The sequence below is a fragment of the Desmodus rotundus genome, chromosome X (genome assembly GCF_022682495.2).
Source record: "Desmodus rotundus isolate HL8 chromosome X, HLdesRot8A.1, whole genome shotgun sequence".
NCBI classification, from domain to species: Eukaryota; Metazoa; Chordata; class Mammalia; order Chiroptera; family Phyllostomidae; genus Desmodus; species Desmodus rotundus.
Window position 1 is genome coordinate 99,848,665 of NC_071400.1, and position 19,190 is coordinate 99,867,854.

Sequence of the window (19,190 nt, forward strand, 5' to 3'; positions counted from 1 at the left end):
GACAGAGGTCGTCATGTTGGCCCAAAGAAGCTCACCGACAGGTCTCTACAGGTTGGAATGTGTCTTAGGCTGACGCAAAATAAAAATAAAAAGAATCATCGTCATTACCTCTAAGTTTAGAAATGTAGTGTAATCACAAAAGGAATACAAACACATTTCTTCCAAAGCATTTCTGTTAGTTTTTGGTGGCTGTTGGTTTATATGTTATTACCTTTCCGATGAAGTAGCAAGGATTTCAGGATGCAAATTGCCAGGTGATTCCAGGGAAGAGTGGTGCTTTAATTGGATCCTTCTCTTCGAGGAAAAATGTCTAGCAAACTGAATTATGCTGCTATAAATTAACAGAGTTTGAAGCGGAAAGAAATAATGCATATTTTGCATATATACATATGATCTGCATGAAAATGAGCTGAGGTTTAAATATAGACGTGCTTCTCTGATTTAAAATTAATTCGCGTAAAAGGGTTTGGCCCGACAGCTTCCTGGCTTGCACACCCGCTGATGTCAGAACTCCGCCGGCCAGCTGTTGGCTTTCGGGGAGAGTCCGGGGCAGCCAGCACCCACTGGTCCATTTCGGAAGCAGGTTCAGAGACAGGATCCTCTATCAATGTAGAGTATCCCCTTTTAGGAAAGTACGTCCTCTCAGAAACGGTTAAAACAGGGCCATTTTCCTGTGTTTGAAGAAACTGCCAACACCAGTGATGCCGGTTGAGGATGAACTGGCGGGGGTTGGCAGCAGGAAGAATTTCGGGTCCTTTGCTTCTATTTCCGATTCCGTATAGGATGTTGTACATGCTCCTAGGACCGCCCCCCCCACCCCGCCCCCAGCGGCAGGAAGGATAAGAGCCAGTTAATGGGTTTTGATAACACTCTGAAATGACACAATGACACAAAAAGCCTAAAGATCACTTCCTTTTTTTTTTTTTTTTTACCCCTCCAGGTCTGAGATTGAATGCAGGAGAGGGAGGGGAGGAGACAGCAAGAGGCAGAGATAAAGAATAGGGACGGAAAGCTGTTAATGATCCCTCTGTCCCTGGGGACCCCAGGGAGAATTGAACTCCCACAGGGCAGAGGACGAGTGCTGAGGGCTGGGGACGGGGAGACCACCGGGGGCCAGGGTGCAGTTCCTACTTCTCCGTTCCCTCCTTTTGCGGGTCAGTTATTCTCACTGGAGACTTTGCGAATTGCGGTACACAAAGAACCTTTGTCACAGAGATATGAATGGCCACTGTGTTCCTGAAAAGGACGCTAAAATGTGGAGAGTCTTCCTTTTTTCTTCTGCAAGACCACGGGATGGAAGTTTGCCATGCTGACACGCGTAGATCTCCGAGGAAGAACCAGGCATCTCCAGAACCCCCTCAAACTGGGCCCACTTTCTGCACAAAAAAATCTCTTTAAAAGCAAACGGAGAGATGACATGCATGGGGCTGCGTGTTTCAAAGCCAAGCATGTGTGTGTGCGTATATACACACACACATACACACTACATATTACACATATGTATTCTACAGAATATACATAGTCTGTATATATGTAATTATAGATGTGTAAAGGCCTCACAAGGTTTAAACACCCATCTTTTACGGAATGAATTCCCATGGAAAATGTAGAGTAAACATGGATTGTAAACGGTGGTTCTAATTGCAGCCCGCTTCATTGGAACTACCTTAAGTACGTGAAAATCGATTCACTTAACTTTATGGTAAAAATTATCTTAATTCTGAGTAGAGAAAACATGTATTTTTTATTTATTTTTATTGTCACCCGAAGCCACCCTTTCATAGCTTTTGGAGAGAGAGGAAGGAGGAGAGAGAGAGAGAGAGAGAGAGAGAGAGAACATTGATTGGTTGCCTCCCATATGCGCCCAACCAGGGATTGAACCTGCAGCCCAGGTGCGTGCCCTGACTGGGAATAGAACCCACAACCTTTTGCATTGCACAGGGACACCCAACCAACTGAGCCACACTGGCCAGGGCCGGAGAAACACTTTTAATATTAAACCAAATATTATAATCTCATAGCAAAAACAAGGGAGGCGTGTATTTGTTTTTTTAAACGTCCAGACTCTCGAGACACAGTTCTTATGTAAAACAAATTGGAAGGCCTCTGTTCTTTCTAATGATTCCCCTAACAACTCCGAAGGAAGAAACACTTTAAAAAAATAAGGGTTTGTACTCGTTTCTTGTTTGTTTCTCCTAAAAATGATTGAATGTACAGGCTTTCTGCCGTGTCATAAATTTCAGAGGGACAAGTTGTTGATTCACTGGAAACGAAGAAATCTGTATTTGCCGTGCCCATGTTTTTGGCCCCAATTTTCAGGGAAAAAGATCTTTGATTTTAATTTTTTAATTCCACTTTTAATTTATTTATATTTAGAAACAAAACTGATGATCATATTCTGGGATATGATATTTGTTATTGCTTTTTAGAGTTACACATTTAATGTATAAGTGTAAATAAAAGAATTAAAAAACCTTTATATGGATGCAGAATTAGTTCTACCCACGTATAATGCGCATCCTTATTTTTCCATCAAAAATCTGGGCAAAGGAGCATGCATATACATGGAAAATGCGGTAATATCTGTCAAGTAGGACATGTCTTTCTACACCTCCCGTCCCCACCCCCACGGTGTCGCAGGTGTCTGGGTGCACCTGCCGTCTTTACGTCTTCTCCACCCTTGGGGGTGGAGGGCGAGACCAGGCACTGCGCCAGCACCCTGTCCCTCTCTCTCCTGTCTCTCAAGAGACACGTTTAACAGAGGTCTGAAGACTGTCACCCCACATGTGCCCTTCTCTTTTTCTAGAACTCTCTCAGCTTCATCGCCTCTCTAGGGTAGACACGGCCAAATCTTTACACCTTTATAAACGTCTTAACGTCACCTTCCTCTTCTTGCCTACGATTCCCTACGTCTCACCCTCTCATCCCTCTGCTTTTTAAAATAAATGTAGTTAAATTTAAATATTTTTTAAGTGAGGCTTTGCCCATTGCCCTCTCTCTGTCCCATGCGTATTCTTCCCAACCCTTGAAAAGGGCGCCCCATCACTGTTTAAAGTCCAAGTGTGGTCTGACCTCATGGAAAAGTTCTAACCTATAGGTATTGCTGTTTATATATTCTATCGGGGGCTAGAGTGCTCCTCCAATCGCTTTTAAATTTCAAATCAAATCAAAAAGCACCGCGTTAAATGGTATGCTAACTAGAAAGCACCTCCCCATCACCTTGGTGTAGAAAGACTATTAAGATTCAGAGTTAAAATGGGCAATTTACAATTATAGTTATATTTTGTTCTTGTAGCTGACTTCATAATTGCCTGGTCACAGTCCTCCATACAAAAATACAGGGTGTTAGGGGTGCCGCCCATGTTTTCTTCGTTACAGCTGCCATTATACCTCTGATGGTTCTCTACACACCAGGAGGCTATTATTTCTTAATGAGAGAGTGTTGGAATACGTGGAGTTTTCTGGGTAACAGCGTATTCGTCATATACTAGATTAGACTTATAGAATAGACGCCTTTTAGTTCTTATCTGATCCCACTATCAAACACAATTGATTAGTAATTTAATGTTAACATGTATTTGGGGATATGTCACATATAAAGAGGTGCATACATTATGTACACAGAGCTCTTGATCAAATGCATACATATACATTTATACAGCATGGGTATAGAGATATACATTGGTGGATGAAAGAGTGAGGGTTTGAACCAACAGAAGATTATATATATATATATAATTAAATGTATATATTTAATTATAAAGAATTGATTCATGTGGTGTGGTGGCTAACAACGTAGCTGGTGCCAAGTTCATGGACATTTATCACAGGGAGACACTACATCGCAGGCAGCCTGCAGCTGAAGGGCCCGGATGGAGCTGTTGTCCGAGACGCTGTCTTCTCATTTCATTTCTGTTGGGTCCCTGAGTTCCTCAGAAAAAAAGGAGGAAAACATAGGTGATTGGGAACATAATCCTGAGCTGTCATTTGTTTTTGCTTTTTTTTTTTTTTGGTTTACCAATATAGTTTATTCATCAGCAAAGCAGAGCTTCCAAATGCTGAAGAGAAAAGGAGACCAGACAGCTCCGAAATCACGGAGAGCTGCTTGCTCCAAAGGCGTTTCTGGACGCCTTTGCGTGTCTGCACTGGATAGGGAGAAGGGAGAAGGGAAAAGGGAGAAGGGAGAAGGGAGGCAAGCTCTCCTGCTGGAATGCCCAGCCGTGGGGAACGGGCCCCCTTGCAGATTGAACCCAGAGTCACAAAAGCCCCAAATGCACGCATAAAATTTGCTATTTTAGGCGGCGTTCTCAGGTACCAGCTCTAAAACCCATAGCAAAGAGAGACCATGCATCTCATTCCTACTTTTTTTTTTTCCAATTTGTATTCCATTTTATCCTTCATTCGGCTCATGCAATTTCCCTTTTCATTCTCTTTAGTCCACGTCAAGGCTTTCATCTGTGCCAGGCTGGAACAAAAAGAAATCAGGGAGAGCAGAAGGAGCTGAAGATGCTGGAAAGCAAATGATAATCTATCCTCGCTTTTCGGGAACACGACTAGCAATTAGGTGTCCCCAAAACAGGGTGCAGGAGCTGCAGGTCTTTGGCTGTCGAAATCCCGACAGGAACATTGGCCACACTCCCCGTCTCTGAACGCCCTGTTTGCCGATTCCACGTCGCTACAGCTCGCCTGGTTTAGTCCGCGCTTAGCCCGAAGGGCAGACACTCCACAGACTGACTATATCAATCGATTAGAGCCACCAATTTGGATGAGTGATTAAAACTGTCATCTGAGAACAGCACAGGACAGATCAAGCATTTTCCCTAACACATAAACTTATTTTTTGACAAGATCCAAATGCTCCATTTACCCAAATAAACGTCGGAACATTAGGAATCAAAGAACCACGACCATGCTTCTGGACACCCTACGTGAGAAACTCAAGGTTGGTAACTAATTGCTTGTCAGCAGCTCTGTAATTTGATTACATTTCTTAATAACCAAAGAGAACGTGTTGACCTTAAGGAACGTTAATGAATGTTGGTTTTCTCTTGTGGTGGCACGGACCTCCGGTAGCTGCCATTTCTCGCCCGCATGAGTCACTCAAAAATGCACCAGTGACCCACGCCGGCTTCCCGTGGGGAGCCATTCAGCCAGCTGCTAAACACTGTTTCACGCACCGTGTGACAGGGGGGTCGCTAGAATGTAAAATTGGTGGTTGGCTTGCTCGCTGAGATTGGCAATCACTTTCCCGTGCCAACGGGCACTTGTAAACACAGGGGTTTACCTGCAACAAGGCTGACGGTTCTCTCGGCGTATGATTCAGACTACAGTGGTGTGGAGACAGGCAGATGTCTCCCGTAACACAGTACACTTATGGGGCGCCTGAAACGACAGGCATTTCTTCCTCCCCGTCCTGGGGGCTGCAGGCTGAGACCCAGAGATGGGCAGGGCTGGCTCCCCCTGAGGCCTCTCTCCTGGGCGTGTGGGCGGCCGTCGTCCCCCTGTGTCCTCACACGGGCGTCCCTCTGGGTGTGTCTGCGTCCCCAGTCCTGGGAGATCAGGGCCCCCCTGGGGACCCCGTTTTACCTTCATCACCTCCTCAAAGGCTTTTCTCCAAATTCGGAAATGGCCTAGGGGTTAGGACTCCAAAATCTGAAATTTGGGGGGTGGGGTATACAGTTCAGCCCACACGACCAACCGAAGACTGAAAAAATCTTAGCGCACAGCCTCGTTTCGTAAATGTAGCAGATCAAGGGGTCTCGTTCATGTGTTCGTACGCTGTCCTTTCTCACTGAAGCACAAGACACGAACACAGAATTTAGGTAAGATTTCAAAGCAGGGCTTCGTAAGAGAAAAACTATTTCTTTGAATATCCTGACAGTTATATTTCCCGTCTGATACACAGGGTGGAGCAAAAGAAGGTTTACAGCTATGAGTTCGAGAAACACACGGTTTATTCTTGAATTATTGTTTACGAATGAGCGTATTCTTCTCCATACAGCTGTAAACCTCCTTTTGTCCGGCCCCGGGTGCATGCATGTACACATGTGCATGTATGTTTTCTCACACACACATACACTCTTAGAATCCACGTAAAACCCATGTAGATTCCAAACGGAAAAAAGAAGTGCCTTTTGTCGTGTTCACGCGCTACCTGGGTGTTTGAGGTTGGTATTCACCCCCACATACAGGTTATGCCAAAGGCTTCTGTCCTCCGTCACGCGCTCCCGAGAACTCATAAAATAATTTCAACTTTAATGACATCTGATAGGAATACTCCAGCCATATGTTGTTGAGAGGGAGTTGCGAAGCATGAAAATCCAGCCAACGGAATCTCTCTGGGAGCTCATGGACTTAAAGTCCAAGTTCTGCAAATTTGATCTATGGAAGGCACGTTTCGCAAAATGTTTTCAGGTGTTCCTCAGCGTTGCCCGAAGAAAAAATCTGTGTCCGGGAATCAAAAAGGCCTGCGAAACACGGGTTCCAGCTGTGCCTGCCAGCAGAGCTGCTTTTTTACAGGCACACTTGGCGCTCTGTGGCCCGAAAGCATCCTGACTTGTCAAGGACGGGATGTGGAGGGGGTCGCTCCCATAGCGTGTTTATCCCATTCTCCCTCTTCACGTACCTGCTGGGATGAGGTTCCGTGAAACCCATTTGGAAACTTGCGTGGCTTCTGTTGGTGCACTTCTCGGTACCAGCTCCTCCCATGCTGCCTTGCACCTTGGGGGGGTCACACAAGGGCACAGACGTGCAAACATGAAAACACTGTGTGCAGAGGAAGCCACCGCAGGGAACATGACCGCGGCGTGCATGTCATTGGAAAACTGCTGTGGAAGTGTTTGCATGCTGTTTTCACTTGCTTGTGCCTTCCACGGTGGTCCTTGGGGCATGTCAAGAAAGGCTTTCCCTGCGTGGGCACACGGCCACCTGCCCTGCTGCTCTGCTTGGAAGTGCGATTCCTGCTCTCTCGATCCCCGTAGAGTGGGATGTCAATCACAGCACAGGCAGGCGTCACCTTCCATATTCTCAGGCGTAAACAGTTCATTTGGGGCTGTGAGTCATACTCAACGTCTCGTAATTAGCCAAGAAGTAGCATTGATCATTTACACCAATTTTGCTGCACGCCAGCAAGAAAAAAAATAATTGTCACATTAAATGTGTGTCTCATGAATTATCTCATTTGTACTGATCAGGGAAGGAGCTGGAATAAGTGTAGCTAATTGAGGTATTGGAAATTACTAACATTATACTTGCTTTGTGAGGGGAAATTTAAATTTTTATGGAAGGCAGCTACATATGCAGATTTCTTCCAATTAACCTGAACTTCTATTCCTGAAATTAGTCTAATCAAAGAAAAGTCATCTTGGTCTAGCAAATATAAATGCCTTATCTTCTCATTTAAACCGTAATCATCTCTGTGCTTTTGCATACTGACACGAAGTTAATCAAACTGAGAAGTCTCTACGAATTTATGTTTCTATACATATTCAATGTTAACAGTGTCTGCTCGGTGTTTCATTTCTTAGAAATAAATTTCATACATACCTGCTTCTTAGTGTGCCATTCTGAGTAGCTAGCTATTTTCCTTTCATTGTGAGCACCCTGCATTCGATATCCACCGTAGTGGACATGTTTTGTAGGCCCAACACAAATCATTATTCGTGAAAGAGAGAGGGTCCAGTATTGTACGGAATGAAAGGTGAAAGGTGGAAGCACATCAATATAACATATGACCCCACTTTCCGGCCACAGTCCTAAATGAGCTTTAATCTCAAGTCTAGAATGTTCGTTGAACACCCAAATCAGAATCTATACTTTCGATCTGTGTCTTGAGAACCAAACGCAATATTCGAGTCGTTGGACTGGGGAAAATCGCTCATTTTTCCTGTTAGAAAGGTGTGATTATATTCTTCTAAGGAATTTATGACGTCGCATTCTTTAAATGGCATTTCAACCATCCCAGTAAATTGCAAAAGCGCTGAGCTCATTGGTTCAACGTTTGTTCTCATCCACCTGAGCATTCACGGCCGCACAGGAACTTCTTTGCATTTCTTGGTCACTGAGAAACAAATAATGCTAGAATGTCGCCGACTATGTAATTGGGGGCTGCTGAGATAATTTTTAAGAATCTTTTTAAAGCCACAAAGGATAAAGGCAGGTGCTCACAGAGAGGAGCTACATGATCTTTTGGAGAAACACCCTCTGAAGCTTCCTGAAGGACAGGACACTTTTGGAAATTGCTCAGCCCCTATTTAACATGTGCAGGCAAGAGGACTAGAGACCTCACAGCTTTGCAAAGGGTGGGTTCCGTCCTCCGGACCCCTACGGATCCGTCAGGGGCGACGTCGGCCTGAATTCAAATACTCCCGCTGCCATGTTTTAGTTTCATTTGACTTATTGAAATTAAGATTATTGAAGAAAGGTGATTTTGTAACTTTATGTATTTCGTGGCTTATAACTTTGCTCTCTGTTCCACACCTGTACTGAGTCATGTATCATCTACCCACACCTTCGTCAATGGCTTGGATGGACTCAAGTTTCAGTGTCTACCCTTTCATATCGATCGTGGGTCTCAATGCGATGGCAGCTGCCTTTCAAGTTCAAATGTTTCCTAAATACGACCTTCAGCGCTCTGCTTTCTTACCGAAAAGCATCCCTGGACAATTTCCTACCGTGGCGTCTCTCTCCGTCTGCGCCTACATTCTGTGCATTTTGATCTGGGGAGAACTGAACTCATTCCACCTGTATCTCTACAATCCTTCATGTAGACGGCTTTTGCTCTGTCCATATATACGTCTGACATCGACACTTACGTGTAGCTCTGTAACCTACAGCTTCGGAGATGCAAGGAACAACCGCGCTCTTGTAGGGAGTTGAGAATGTTAGACCACGGGAAGATTTGGTTTTGGTGTTTACAATGGCTTGTGTTTTATGTTGCTGTCAAAAGCAGCCCAGGGAATGAGAAAGAAAGCCAGTCCAGTACACTTCGGGGACCCAATGGTAACGGGGAAAAAGTACAATAAAGATTAAACTTTAAATGTTAGTGTTATGGTCGGATTATCCATAAAACATGTAAGTTCTGTTCTAGTGGTCGATAAATAAGTCATGTTCTATAGACATTTTGTGAATATGATCTAGTAACTTTAAATCAAGAATTGGGAGTAGGAAATGACACCTTGATATGAATGAGTAATACTGGTAGGAGTTTATATCATAATATTACAGTTTTTATTCCAGGACATAAGAAAAATGTGTGTGTTTAAAAGTGTGATTTTTTTTTCACAAGCTAGAAAACATGTAGAACAATGTGTATTTACATGTGTCTTGATGGAAAAATAAAAACAATCTAAAATTTTAGGCCATAGATACAGCTAGAGGTCACTGACATTTCTCAACTGCAATAAGCGACTCATAATCATATGCACAGTTATTACATTATTTTACATAATTTTTAGAATTTTTGATGTGTGACTTAATTAACCATGCTTGGCAAACCATAGCTCATAGAGTAATAATTTTATGTTTGCCTTTAATATCTGTTGCAATTCTTCATGTTCCAGCTTTTCCCCTATAAAGTTACTTTGTTTGCTTACACCCTTATGAAGTACAACTCATGAAAGCGTGCAAGAATCTATTCGACTCTGGTATTTTCTCCCTCTCTCCATTTCTTTCGTAGGACTTCCTGAAACACAATGCAATTAAGTTTTGCTAAAAGTGATTTTCAAAACGCGTCCATATCTACTAGTAGTAAAGTGAAAGATTTATTTATCGAGCTTCATTGCGCACCGATATTTTGGCTTTTGAAATGCAATAGTTTCCAGAATCGCCATGGGTTTCCTGCTCTGTGCTTTGGTATTACCAATACAGTATCACCACCATGTAAGCAAAAATACCAGGACAGCTTCCTGCTTCATTGCTGTGAGGGATGAACCTTTCGTTCCTGTGCGCGACCCCTTCTTCCCTCGCCATCTACGCAATTATAATACTATCGCCACTAGTAATTGCTTTTTGAGGACATGTAGACAAGTACACACGAAGAGAGATAAGCAATACGGTTGCACTCGAATCTTCTGTTACACCAGCTACTGATAGTATCTCCTCACTTCTGGTCCTGGTAAGCTGTCTCTTCCTCACAATGCCCAGGACGCTATTATTGGACAAATTTCTTTTTTTCCCCCAGTCCTAATCTGAGGATGTTTCCAGAGATTTTTAGAGTAGGGGGAGAGGAAGAGAGAGAGAGAGAGAGAGAGACACTGATGTGGAAGAAAAACATTGATCAGTTGCCTGCCCTAAGTGCCAGGCTGGGGGTCGAACCTGCAACCTAAGTACACAACTGAGCCTGGAGACCTCTCTTCATTCACAAAACAAAAAATGAAAATGGCTGTGAGTGTCTGGCATCAACGTGGTGAAAAATTGAGAAATGGGCTTTGAGAGCGGGTCGGACCTTGGGCCGGGTTCTGTCTGCGGTGGCGTAATCAGATTTCCCTCACTCACAGCACACTCTCACACCTTCTGGGGACGGTCTGAGCCGGGTCCTACTGTCGCCGCGTCCCAGAACGATGTGAGATGCTCAGCAGAAGTGTTTTGCCTCATCTCCAATAACCCGACCCATTTCTGTCTCTTTCTCCCAAACTCCGAGGCCACCTTATTTTTAAGGCAATCCAGAACTTGATATTTTTAGCGACTGTATATGACTGTGCACACATAGTCCCTATTTTTAACTGCCTCCTGATATTATTTAACTTACCGGTTTTTCTTGAGATTCCAGGATTTTTTACGCCATTGAAAACGGCAGAAGTGCGTGCAAAAACTACCACCCATTTATGCAGAAACCACAGCATCCTCAGACAGAGCGCGTATCGGTAGAGGGTTGCACTGAACACGTCTTTTCTGCATGAGCGGGAGAGTAAAGAGGAAAAACGTCCTTGCCGGATGGCTAAGTGATGCTCGTAAGAAAAAAACACCCTTAAATACTGAACCTTCTTGTCTTCATGAGCACACAAACTTAGGGAAATCGACCTTACGTCATTCTTCCTGACAGACGTGTACATCCGTGTATCACACATTTTATGTACCTTCCTGTGTACATGTATATGTTGATATGTGTCTCTACAGAACAGGCATCGATAATGCATATATAACATGTACAATCCGGTGTTTATATATGTATACACACATGTTTTTACATATATGTGCACACAGACATAAATCCTTCTTTTAATTTTATTCAATGTACTCACCTCTTACAGAAATGGAGTCACTCTAATTGTTTTTTTCAATATCTTACTTACTGTATTTTGCTGTATATAATGGGCACTTTTTTGCCCAAATTTTTGAGGGAAAAATAAGGATGCGCATTATACATGCATAGTACCTGAAATAACTCATACCTGTTCTTGTGTTTTGCAATTATTTGTTACACAACATTTCTTGTATCATAATATGTTCAAAAATAAATGCTAAAATTCCTTTATAATATAAAAAACCAAGTATCTAAATATAAATAGGTAAAAAATTGAATTAAATAATTAAAACAAAAGATGTTTTTTCCAGAAAATTTGGGCCAAAAACGGGGGTGTGCATTGTACACAGCAAAATATGGGTAAGTGGACAAAAAAAAAGGAGACTATTTACAGAGAAGAGTATTAACTCAACTGTTTCAGGAGAGAATGCTCCAAAGTCACGCACAAGTAAGTTTCCTAGTATTGTGTCCATTTTCACTCAAGAATATAGGTTTACTGTACTTGAACAACAATAGAATTTTAAAGAAAGAAAGAAAGAAATGGAGAAATAAAATGGAAAAACAAACACAAAAAAGAATATAGGTTTGTTAAGGCTGTGACGTTTTCTTGTAAACAGGTAAAACTCAGCTAAACAGTTAAAACAAATACTGATTTCCTCCTTATCTGTACTGCGTGATTGACTTCTTTATATGAACTTTATTTCTCTCACCTATTCCTCGATTTATTATAGAGCAAAAGTAAAGTGAAAAGAAAATTTGACATTAAATTCAGAAGCCAATTTTGATGTTTCAATGTAGATGTTTTTCAACAAGTTCACTCCTTTTTATTTTCAACGTTTAAAATAATTACATTATGGAATGACTTCAATTAAGAGATATTAAAAGTTAGCATCCAGGGAAAGAAAACATGTTAAAATATTAACATTTTAATACCAGGTATTTAGTTCTCTCTTATTTTTTTGGTTGGTTTTCTCTTTACTAGGCCCCTGGAAAGAGATGGTTCACCCTAGGGATAATAAATTAGTAAAGGAAAAGAAAAAGAGCTTGTCGGTTTCTTTTATACTTGTTACCAAAAAGTTGCCCAAAGGATTATAGAGTTGGGGGCTTTTATTAATTTAATTGCTGAATTGCTTTCTCTCTGGGCAACGAAGCCGCGGGACTGTGGGACACGGCCAAATGGACTTCGACAGACTCTCATTTGCTCTTGAACGAGACAAGCGGTTAATGGTCAGGGAAAACATTGAGTCTCGAAGGAAACCTTTGCTAGCTGACAGTGGAACATGTTTAAATGGGATACTTTGTAATTAAGTGTCTTTGGTTTGCAGGAGTTGAGAGTTAATGTGTGTGGAAGCCTGACCTCAAGAGTGGATCGGTCAGCCTCAGCCGAGAACGTGTTTGCTCAGTGGTAACCCTTGGCGTTCCTGAGACATGCCAACACCAGTCTTCCACGAATTAGTGGTAAAAGCACGAAGCGTTCACAGTTCATAAAGGAGTGAAAATACTGAGGCTGATGCTTTTCGGCATAATTACAGAATTATGTATTTGCACTCGGTTTCCAAGGCGGTGGTGTGTAACCTTGAGGCAGCATTTCTGCTAAGTGGTGGACCCAGATCCAAGGTCCTTCTCGCACAACCTAAGATGAGATCATTCGTCCCACGACTGCTCTTTGAGATCGCATCCCGCTGAGATCCTCTCAACACTGATATCCGAGACATTGGATGACAATGCTCACCTAGAGGTGCAGCTGTACCCTCTGCATTCCTCACAGGACACTGGCAGGTGCCCTCGCCTCTAATCCTGAAATCAGTCCTTTTAGGGGAAGGGCACCGATGTCCTTCCACAGCTTGTCCTGTTTGGAGTCCCCTGGGGAACTGACAATTTGCCCTGTTGTCTCATGCCACATGACAAAAGCTTTTGTCCAATATGCATCCTTAAGTGCCTTACACTATAAAGTTTTACCCAAGTATACACCACCATCTTCTGCAAGATTCCCAGACTCCAGTTGTTGGCCCCCGTTTGGGAAACAGACTTGGGGCAGGTCACATGCCAATGACCGCCTAATACTCAGAGTTCAGAACAGAAGACACGCTTCAGTTCACGATTCGGGAGGGTTATCTTCCGGGAAAGGGGACAGAATACAAGCCGGCTGAGCAGGAACGGCCAGCTCTGTCGCCCGATTCCAAGTTTATGAGAAGAGGAGCGAATGCAGTGTTCTGTGGGCTGTGTTTCTGAAGGACACACTGTTTCTACAGATGTGGGTTTTGAGAAGAGCTGTGATAGTAGCTGGAAGGGCACACGAGCCTTCGGGGAAAAGAGAACAAACCACACACGAGGATTTTGTAAGGTCAGCAGAATGCTCGACCCTCTCAAAACTCCTGAACATGCCTTCCTTTAATAAGTCCTTTCTATTTATACAAACTTTAAAGTAATTGGCGCATATGCAAAAGGGGTCATTTTGAAATATTTAAGAAATAAATGTCATTGTCTGCTAGTTTTTCCTGGACCAACGACCTCCCTGAACAGCAGGAAAAGCATCCATAGCCCTTTCCCCGGCGAAGCTGGCTGAAACCTTCCCTCCCTCTCCCCTCTGGGCGCCTCCATTCTACCCTCCACAAACTTGACGTTTATGTGGCCCTGAGCCTATTGAAGACACATTTTTCTACATAGCTCTATTTAAAACAGACATTTCTGTGTTTTTTAAGTTAAGCAACTTGCTACAGACACACCTGGGCACTTTTGCTCTTAAATCGGTTTATTTGAACACCCAGAAATCCAGTAACACCACACAGGCCCTGCGTGGTGGCTGGCAGGGAGGACAGAGAGTGAGTTCATGAGGAGGGACAGGTGATGCTGGGCAGGAACGAGGGGTGAGTTCTTCCTCCTGATGATTTGGTCCCACAGAGGAGGAGACGCACCTGGTTCTCAGGACACAGACTGTGGGCAGGGAAAGCAGGACCGAAGTTAGCTGAGTTCACAGTGACTCCTTGACTGGGGTGACAGTGAATCCCACGGACAAATGCCAGCTGGTACTCAGTCCTCTCCTCTGTGATGTGGGAGGAACGTTGGCAATTTTTCCAGGATGTACTGGGGTGGAACCTTCCCGCTCAGGATCTCATGATCTCAGGATGTATGTTTAAGGGGCAGCCTTTCTAAAAGAGATTTGCAGGGTCTCTGACTGAGCTACAGTTCTGTCCTCTGCTTCCTACAGTTTCTCTGGCTCGCAAACATTACATTCATCCTGGAAGCTCCCACTCTGGGTTATGGTTTCCAATAGGCGTGAAAATTCCTATCTAGTGGAATGAAATTCCGCTAAATTTCACACCTACAAGCAAACATTGCACCTCCTCCCCAGCAACATTTCGACATCTTTGTGTAAACCAGCTTCAACCACACACGACCTTAAAGCCACTAATAACTGTCTACCTGGGTGTTGTGCATAGAAGCAGGTGTGGTTTTTCCATCCACTGACAAGTGTTTTTTGTGCCAATTTTAGGTACAGTCGCGTGCCCTCTAACAATGTGCCCTAGACAAGTTCCAGCACATGTGTGGGGACCTGGAGTTCAGTTTTCCCTGCATCCTTTCTGGAGGGCATTTCAGTGAGTTCTGCATCGTAGCCCCATCGCACACCAAAATCATTACAGCTATTCTTATCAATTCTTACCGTCGGTGTGGTTCCTTAGTTTCAACCTTTGTGTTGCTGGGGACCCAGCAGAGCTGGTAAGGACGCGTGTATTGTTTAAATGAAATAGTTTCTGTGTATGACTGCTACACTTTGGTGTTTCTGGTAAATATTTGTTTTGTGCTGAACAGCGGGCTCTGTACATATTTGTTTTATCAAGGTAAATAACCCTGAATGGGAATACCATGCCACCAGCCTCGCTTCTAGGCAACTGGACAAAGTGTTTATTACCTTTCATCTTTTATAATCTTCATCCAAGTTGTGGCTATTATGCAGTATAATGAACATGTAATACAACAATAACATTTTTCATATAAATTACATCATTTATAAGAATATCCTATTTCATTCACACATAAACACATACACATTCCTTCCAGTTAATATCATAATTACCATATTTTTCACACCGTAAGATGCACCTAGGGTTTAGAGGAGGAAAATAGGAGAAAAAATTTTGAAGCAAAAAATGTAGTAAAATATTTAATAACATAAATAACATTACAATAAATAATATTTCACCAATGTAAATGTAAGCTACACACTTGGACTATAAGAGGCACCCCCATTTTCCTCCCAAATTTTGGGGGGGGAAGTGAGTCTTATAGTCTGAAAAATACGGTGATTGAATAAAGGCATAATCAGACGTTTAGCTCCCACACAATTCTGTGGAAGTTTATCTTATTGTTTATAGAATAAAATCTCTTTCCTGGCACTTTTTTTTCTTAGCACCTGAGTTATTACAGGAACATGGAAGGTCCCCACAAATATATGAGCTTTTACTTTCAATTGTAGAAAATTATCCCCAAAGGACGGTCACTGCTCATATATTTTTACGACAGAGCCGCAGAAGAAGCAGGACACCGATCGGAAAGGATAGCTTCAACTGGGTAACAGATATTTAAAATATGGCTGACATTATCCTGTCTTATTCCACCCTCACTCTCTGCTTTCCCTATTTCTCCTAAATTTTCAGGAACCATTGGGTGATGTCTTTATTATTAGATTTGTTATTTACATGTAACCAATGAACTCATTAAACACTTGAATTGAAAACTGAGACCTTTATTTAGACTTGGCTACAAACCTGGTATAATTACTTGATTGCTCCCAGCAAAAATGTGCTGGTTCATTTCACTGAAAAACCAGAATACAGAAACTCAGTGTTTTCATTTTTTTTTAGTGCCATTGTGATAAGACATTTGACAATAGCAGGGTCACAGTTTCCATTTCTTATTTCCCATGTATATTTCTACCCCGAAATATGATGTGTTTGCTTTAGGGAGCTGATGACTGAGAACAGTGAAAAACCTACAAAGAGAAGGAAGCACATAACGTGTAATTGCTATTTATCTGCAGGAAATTTTGTACCGGAGAAAATAATACATGTGAGTATACTATAAAATATGTTCAACTCTATCGCCAGTACTTTTTCTCCTCAACACCATTTGTCTTACCCTTTAATATTAAGAACTTTCAAAAGCAGTGGGTGTTGTTTATCCAGGATATATGTTGATACCTTTAGTAGAACTATTAGTTTGTGTGGGTCTTACTATTCTGCACAATTCTATTTCTAAGATGGAAAGCAAACCCCCTGGGCAGATTCTGACTATTTCCAAACCTGGGCTGGAACTGGACCTGGGAAGAGATTTTGGTGACAAATGTCAGGCTGAGCATGCCCTGGGCTTAGCGATGATGTGTTAGGATGAGGGGACCTGCTGTGGCCTCTCAAGTGTGGGGCTCAGCTCTGCAGACAGCGTTTCCTCTGACCTTCATTATAAACCTCGCCACCCAGCTTCACCCTGATCTAAACAGGTATTCTGTGTACAGGAATTGGGTTTTTTTTTAAGTTTCATTGACTTCTTTGGGGGTGACATTGGTCAATGGAATTACATGCGTTTCAGGGGTACAATTCTACAACACATCATCTGTATCTTATATTTATTTGTGTTCACCATTCCAAGGCAAGTCTCCTTCCATCGCCATTTATTCCCCTTCACCCTCTTCTACCTCCCTCACCCCCTTCCCCAGCGTGGGGATCACCACGCTGGTGTCTGTGTCTCTGAGTTTTTAGTTTGTTTAATCCCTTCAGCCTTGTCACCCAGCGCCCTAACCCATCCCCTCTCAGCATCAGTCTGTTTTCCGTGTCTCTGGGCTGTTTCTATTTTTTGTTCATTACCTGCCACAAAGAAGTGAGATCATATGGTGCTTGTCTTCTGTGACTGGCTTATGTCACTCAGCACAATGCTCCCCAGACCCATCCCTGTGTCCTTGGGCAAGGGAAACCGCAGGAAAACTAAACACAGGCGAGGACATCAAACTACGAAGCCCTTGCACAACAAAGGCACACATCTACTGTACAGAGCGAAATGACAACACGGCCCCTGGGCTTCTTCATGCTAGGGTCCCGTCTCCTGTGCCTGCCAAGGATGCTGTCTGCATCTCAGACACATCCCTCCCCCTCAGAGATGCTGCCGGGCGGATGATAGGATGATTTTCGCAATAAGCTGCAGCCGTGGACAAGACGCCCCCAGAAAAGGCAAATATTCCTCTGGATGACCTCTTCCCTGTCAGACCCCCCCAGGGATCTGTGTTTAGATCATTCCTCATCCTGAATCATCTCACGAGCCCATTAAACTAATGTTCTTTCCTACATGCTAAACTTTTCTCCAGTAAAAATAAAACCTCACTGTATTACTACCAGTCTCTCCCTTTTTGTCCGCTAAGATTGGGTTTACACAGCTCAGTGCTCCTGTGGCAGGTGCATATAGGTTACAAGAGTTCCATCTTCTTGTTACATGAACCCCTTTATCATTACGCAATGACCTTCTTTGTCTATAGCCTTGGTTTTAAACTCTATCTTTTCAGATACAAGTGTTGCTACCCCAGGTCTTTTTTCATTTCCGCTTGCAAGACATATCTTTTCCATCCCTTTATTTCCAGTCTGTGTGCATTTTTCATTTTGAGGTTTGTCTCTTGAAGGCAACATATATATGGGTTTTGTTTTCTTATCCATGCAGCTACCCTACGTCTTTTGATTGGAGCATATAAACCACTTACATGTAAAGTGATTATTGATAGGTACGTATTTGTTGCCATTTAGTTCTTTTAAACCTGTTCCTCCTCCTCCTCATTGTAGTTGTTGTTGTTGCTGTTCTTCTTCTCCTTCTCCTCCTCCTCTTCCTCCTCCTCCCTCTTCCTTCTTCCCCTTCCCCCTTCCCCTCTCGTGCAAGAGGTCATCCAGAGGAATATTTGCCTTTTCTGGCGGCGTCTTGTCCACGGCTGCAGCTTATTGCGAAAATCATCCTATCATCCGCCCCGGCAGCATCTCTAACGGGGAGGGATGTATCTGAGATGCAGACAGCATCCTTGGCAGGCACAGGAGACAGGACCCTAGCATGAAGGACCCCGGGGCCGTGTTGTCATTTCGCTTTGTACAGGAGATGTGTGCCTTTGTTGTGCAAGGGCTTCGTAGTTTGATGTCCTCGCCTGTGTTTAGTTTTCCTGCGGTTTCCCTTGCCCAAGGACACAGGGATGGGTCTGGGGAGCATTGTGCTGAGTGACATAAGCCAGTCACAGAAGACAAGCACCATATGATCTCACTTCTTTGTGGCAGGTAATGAACAAAAAATAGAAACAGCCCACAGACACGGAAAACAGACTGATGCTGAGAGGGGATGGGTTAGGGCGCTGGGTGACAAGGCTGAAGGGATTAAACAAACTAAAAACTCAGAGACACAGACACCAGCGTGGTGATCCCACACTGGGAAAGGGGGTGAGGGAGGTAGAAGAGGGTGAAGGGGAATAAATGGCGATGGAAGGAGACTTGCCTTGGAATGGTGAACACAAATAAATACAAGATACAGATGATGTGTTGTAGAATTGTACCCCTGAAACGCATGTAATTCCATTAACCAATGTCACCCCCAAGGAAGTCAATGAAACTTCAACACCCCCCCCAATTCCTGTACACAGAATACCTGTCTAGATCAGGGTGAAGCTGGGTGGTGAAGTTTATAATGAAGGTCAGAGGAAATGCAGTCCACAGAGCTGAGCCCCACACCCCAGGGGCCACGGCAGGTCCCCTCATCCCAACACATCATCGCTGAGCCCAGGGCATGCTCAGCCTGACATTTGTCACCAAAATCTCTTCCCAGGTCCAGTTCCAGCCCAGGTTTGGAAATAGTCAGAATCTGCCCAGGGGGTTTGCTTTCCATCTTAGAAATAGAATTGTGCAGAATAGTAAGACCCACACAAACTAATAGTTCT